This window comes from Cavia porcellus, unplaced genomic scaffold, assembly GCF_034190915.1.
Source record: "Cavia porcellus strain 051 isolate PalLab524CR breed Dunkin Hartley unplaced genomic scaffold, mCavPor4.1 scaffold_3, whole genome shotgun sequence".
NCBI lineage: Eukaryota > Metazoa > Chordata > Mammalia > Rodentia > Caviidae > Cavia > Cavia porcellus.
The window spans coordinates 75,066,980-75,072,979 of NW_026947486.1; positions in this window are offsets into that span (position 1 = coordinate 75,066,980).

Genomic DNA, 6,000 nt, shown 5'->3' on the forward strand with positions numbered 1-6,000 from the left:
AAGGTTTGAAAAAAGTGACTCTTGGATAATTATGAAGACTGTATATGACTTTAATCAGAGTCAGGTAGGAAATCATGGGAAGATGACAAGAAAGGTAGCAGTCACGAAGTTATGATATGCTCTAGGCAATCCAATCCCATTCCATTGACTTTAAAATATTTTGTATAAGACATTAATAAAGTCTATATGTAGGTCCTATAAGTTATAACTCTAAAAACCTCTAGGGAAACATAGCTATCACATAAATTTGTCAGAAGAGTAAGAATTTTCATTTAATTTACTTATAGATTTTTGCTATATGCCAAGCAATTTTCTGATTATAAGTATTAGTCCAGTAATCTTCATAGTGATTCTATTAAATAGATTTCAACATTATTATTATTATTACTGCTACTACTGTTTAAGAGACTAGAAGTTGAGGCCCAGAGAAATTACTTGATTCACTCAACATAGCACAATTTGTAAGTATACAATTCCCTTCATCTGGTTCAGAGTTCATATTCTTGACCATTGTAATATTCTTCCTCTTTACTGAGACTCAGAAACCCATATATATATATATATATATATATATATATATATATATATATATATTTAAAAAGTATTCATAAATGTGGATTTTACTAGAGAGTCTTAAGTGTTGGACACTACCATTCTATTTATTCTACTGTAAATTAGAATAAGGATTGGGTTGTGAGTAACTTGTTCTGCAAGTGTTCTGCAAGATGAGCAAACATTTCTAATAAGTTAAACTTGATAAATGAGTGATGTCTTGCAATTTGAAGAGTAGGTTATGTCGAATGTCATATGATCACAACTGAGCCATTGGTTCTCTCTCTCTCTCTCCCTCTCTGACTCTCAGCTTTCTGTGGGTCTTTCTCTCTCTGCTACTGCAGTATATTGTGCAATGTCACATTTCTGTGAAATCCTCAACAGAAGGAAATTGCAAGTGTCATTGGAAAGGTTACTTATTAAAGTCATATGAAGTGAAAAAAAGACTCCACTGAGCCAGTAGACAGCAGTGATTTCATTAATGAAAATTATCTTACACAGTAACACTCTTCTCTCTTGTCTCCCTCACAGCTGTCATGAGGATTTTCAAAGGTAAATCCAGGTTATTTTTTTGTTCTTCTTCATATGTTGTATTTTTTTCACTTTGCATTATATCACAGTTATGTAATCATTTTTATATGAGTATTTTGGGACTATGGAATGAATCATCCCAGTTGCCATTACTTGTTATAGGGAAATTCACTTTGATATACAAGTGCTTTGGAATTCAAGCATGCTTCCAAAATGAATTATGCTCACAAACCAAGGTTTACCTATGCTTTGTTGGAAAATCACATGTACTGGAGCATTCAAGAAATTTAGACCCCACATTATTCAGACTTAAAATTCAAAAACAGTAAAAACTTCATCAGTTTTAAATGACTTTTAAAATGATGTCAATGGATTTCAAGTCAGTCTGAGAGGATTAAGGGATAATACGGATTTGTGAAATACTTTTTTATATCAAGGATCTATGAGAGCACTTGTAAAATTGCACTGCATATTTAAGAGCTTTAAGTGTGGTATGAGGTTTAAATTATTTGCCTTTACCTTTTAAATTAACTTTATAGACTGAAATGGTGGCTATACTAGTCATCAAAGTAGAGGTTATAATTCTGAACACTCGTAGTTTGGAGGTACCAGTATATTTAGCCACTTAGACACTGTTTATTGCTTTGGGGGTGTTCCTTAAAATGACACAGGGAGAAAAGAAATGGGAGATATGCTGTTTCCACTCCTATTTCAGACAGAATGGTAATATTACTACCTTTTACAGAGGATAAACTTAGGCACTTAGTGCACAACAGTTAAAATAATAGGTTTCGTGGCTTTAAAACTTATAAATGACAATGAACATTTAATTGTCATATTTCATTTCACCAAGATGCATTGAGATTATGTATTTACTCCTGTTAGGATGATTATTTAAAAAAATACAAAACCCAGCAGATAAAATTGGTGATGATGTTGAAAAGTTGAAACTCTTATAAATTGCTGGTGGGCATGTAAAATGGTTGTAAAATTGCCGTAGACAGTTTCTTTAGAAAAATAAGCATAAGAGTGTCATGTTATCATATAAGCTAGTGATGTAGTCAGGATTTGCAAGGGACACAATTATATACCGAACACATAAATTAAAGAATTATTTTATAATAGTTACCCAAAAAGTCAAACATAAAAAATGCAGAACATCTATGCTAAAGACCCCCAAAAATCCAGCTGAGGATCCAGATCCCACAGCAACAACCTGTATGAGTCCAGCTGAAGACATAGCACCCTTGATAATGTCTCATTCACGTCTGTTTCATGGATCTTCTTTGGGAAGGCCCAAAGATCAGCAGTGGAAGCTAGAATGTCTGTGTCAGAGGGATGAAGGATTTGTGCTGGCAGGCTGAGGGTTCTGCACTGGAGCCTGGAAGTGGCTCTCAAAGTAAAGAACAAGTCTTCCCAAAAAGTACCACCGCCATCCTCAGCAGCAATGAGGTCCAGAGCTTCTCCAGTGATGAAAACAGCTGAGTTTGTATCAGGAAGCCAGCATAACAAACTTCTTCTGGAAGCTATACAGCACTCCATCTTCCCTTCTGGAGCCAGGAGGCAGTAAAGACAGAGCTCCCCCAAAATGAAAGGCAGCCATTTTCAGTAACAAGTTTCCAAGCTCCTCTTATAATGAGAACAGAAAAATTCATATCAGGAAACGAGCTTGACAAGCTCCTCCAGGAGAACTAATAGTAACAAAAGAACAAACACCACCACCAGGAGAGCTGACAGCACTACTTTCTCCTCTCCAGTTCTCCTTTTTATGTTGGCAACAGTCCTCAGGTGGGCCATCCATGCTCAGCACCATGCTGATTCAGTTTAGTAGGTGTTACAAGTTGAAAGCCAGTTATCAATTCATCTCAGCTAGAAATTTCACTTCTAGGCATTTTCCAAAGGGATAGTAGGGATTCGAACAGGTATTTTTGCACCTATATTCATAGCAATGTTATCTGCAATATTCAATAAGTAGAAGCTATCCATATGTCCCTCGAGAATACATTAAAAAGTGGTGTATCCATAGAATGGATATAATGGAATGCTTATTTAGCCTTTAAAAGGAAGCAAATTCTCATACAGGCTATAACAGCAAGGAACCTTGAGGACATTGTGCTAAGTGAAGTAAACCAGTCACAAGTGTAAAATTCCACTTCTATATGATAGCCAATGAAATTAAATTCATAAAGACAAAAAGAAGAATGATGGTTCCCAGGGATTGACGAATGAATAGAAATTTTATTTTTAGTAGTCACAGTGTTTCATTTTCACAAAATGAAAAGATTCTGAAGGTTGACAGTAATGATGGTTGTACAATGAAATCAGTGCACTGAAATTATTAAAATACTAGCAATGTACATATTATATCCACAGTAAAAACATTTTAAGAAACAGCATTACAGAATCAAAACCTAAAGAATAAATATGAATAATTAGCAAAGACTAATTTGCAAAGACAGAGACATTAAGTTTTGTCTATGAAAAATATCACTAAGCATATTTTTAACTTTTTATTTATTTACATTCTCTGATAAAACAATCTTAAATTTTTTTATTAATTTATGTTTACAATACATAATAAACATTCATCATGGGGCATTGATATGTAGAATTATCACTATTTTTTAGAAATTTTTTGGATAAGAATTTTGATTTTACCTTAAACAGAATGATTAGTAAAGTTTAAGGGAATAAAAGAAAGACTTATTAAGGGTGTACATATCTGAACATTTTGACCATCTGAATTATTAGTCTGCAATTACTCATTACATTGTTAACACTAAATTATGAATGGGTCAATTGACTCACTTCACTGTTTTAACACACCCATAAACTTATATGAAGCCATTAAACTGCACCCTGTGCTTAAATATAGCTCAAATGATTCTTGATAGGCTCAACCTGTTCTTGTGCTTTTATTACAACTTCAGCAAGTTAAATTACCTTAATTTATATGGTTCAAACCTAAGGGACTATTTCAGACCCCTAAAGTACACATCATGGCAATATTATTTCATTAAAAACATGACAAAGATATGACTTTAAGCCATCATTATTATCAAGTCAACTTGGAAAGATTCAAACATGAAAAAGACATAAAATGAAAACATTCTTACTTCCACTCCATGAGAACCCAATTCTATTCCATATAAAGTGTGACTAGTCTCTTGTTATACTTGCAGAAAAGTTGTATGCATATGTATTGGAGTGCATACATAAATGCACAAACAAGCAAAAATAATTAGCCATATTTCCTTTTAATCACTGTTAATCTAGTTTATACCCATTTTATGTCTTAATTTTCTTTCTAAAATGTACAATAGAATTATCTCAGATTAAAACAAAAAATTTCCATGTATATCTTGTTTGTTTTAGCTACATTGTATTCTACATCATTGTACAATAACTAGGTTTAATCAGTTTCTTAAAGATGGAATCTAGGTTGTATAAATTATTTTCTAGTACCATAATTTTCATTAAAAATAGATTGTGCACACATTACATTATTTCTCCTATACACAAATTATCAACAGGGTAAATTCTAGGAAGTAGAAAATACCAAAAATTTCTTGAGCTCCAATGCTTGTTTTATGGTAGATTTTCTCCATCCTCCCTAACTCTGTAATGAAGATTGAACCATGGACCTTCACATGGTGCTATGGCCTGGGGCCCACACTGGCCTTTCTTCTTTTATGTGGATACAGGGTCTTGCAAGTTTGCAAGTTACACAGATGGTCTTGAATTTATAACTCTCCTTCATCAGTCCCCCACTATATGATATTTACTGTCATGCCCTACCGTGCCTGGCTGTCATCCTGAGTGAATTTTCAAAAATTAGATTTTTCTAAAATATCTATATCATTGCAACACTAAAATTTGTTTGAATGGAGTTGAGTAAATAGTCTTATTATTGTTTCATTTTCTAAAAATTACATTTATTTTTAAACACTACACAAAAATACCAAAAAAATCTGTGCCTATTAATGGAGTAGAATGTGTTATTTTGACACATGTATACATTGTGCAAAATTTAAATCATTTTAAATATAACTACCACTTCAAACATTGGTCACTTCTTCCTAGTGAAAATATCAAATATCCCTTCTTCTAGCTTTTCGTGACATAGAGTACATTACTGTGATTTGTAGACACTCTCTATGCCATAGCATACTGGAGCTTTTTGCTTCTATCTAATTGTAACATATTACCCATAATTCTTTTGATAAGAGTAGCTTTATTTTTCTATTGTCTTTATTGAAAGAATCAACATAAAATATTTATTCTTTCATCATGTTAATTTTTAATATCTTATTTCCATTAATTTATTTTGTTGTTTTCTCCCATTTTGAGCTAAATGAGTAAGTCTATAAGACTGTGCAAATTAATTTGGGTCTTCTCTAGAAATATCACATGAGTTCTATTAAGTAGAGTATTTATTATCATCACTTGTCAGGTATTTAACAACTTACAGGTTTATTTTCTTCATGAATTGTTTGAAACGATCGATAGCACAATTTTATTTTCTGATTTAGTTGTTAATTTATAAAATAAATGCATTTTATACCTGATACCTGGATATAAATGCACCAAAGAACTAGACATTTTTAGTTATATTTTTTCAGGTATTTCATACTTACTTTTTGTGTATTTGGCCTAGCAAAGAATGAGTAAATGCATGTACTGACAATTATGCCTTTATACCTACTTTCTTTTATATCTTGTTGTATTTAACATATATCTTTACCATATTATTTGAAGCATAGATATTCATAGCTGCTTGACTTCATTGTGAATTGTGAGGGTTTTTATTAGCTTATAATATTCTATTTTTTATTTTAAAGAAGGTAAAACTAAACATAATATCAGAACAAAGCAGATCAGAAAAAAAACAATGTAATTGAAACATTTCAAAGCAAG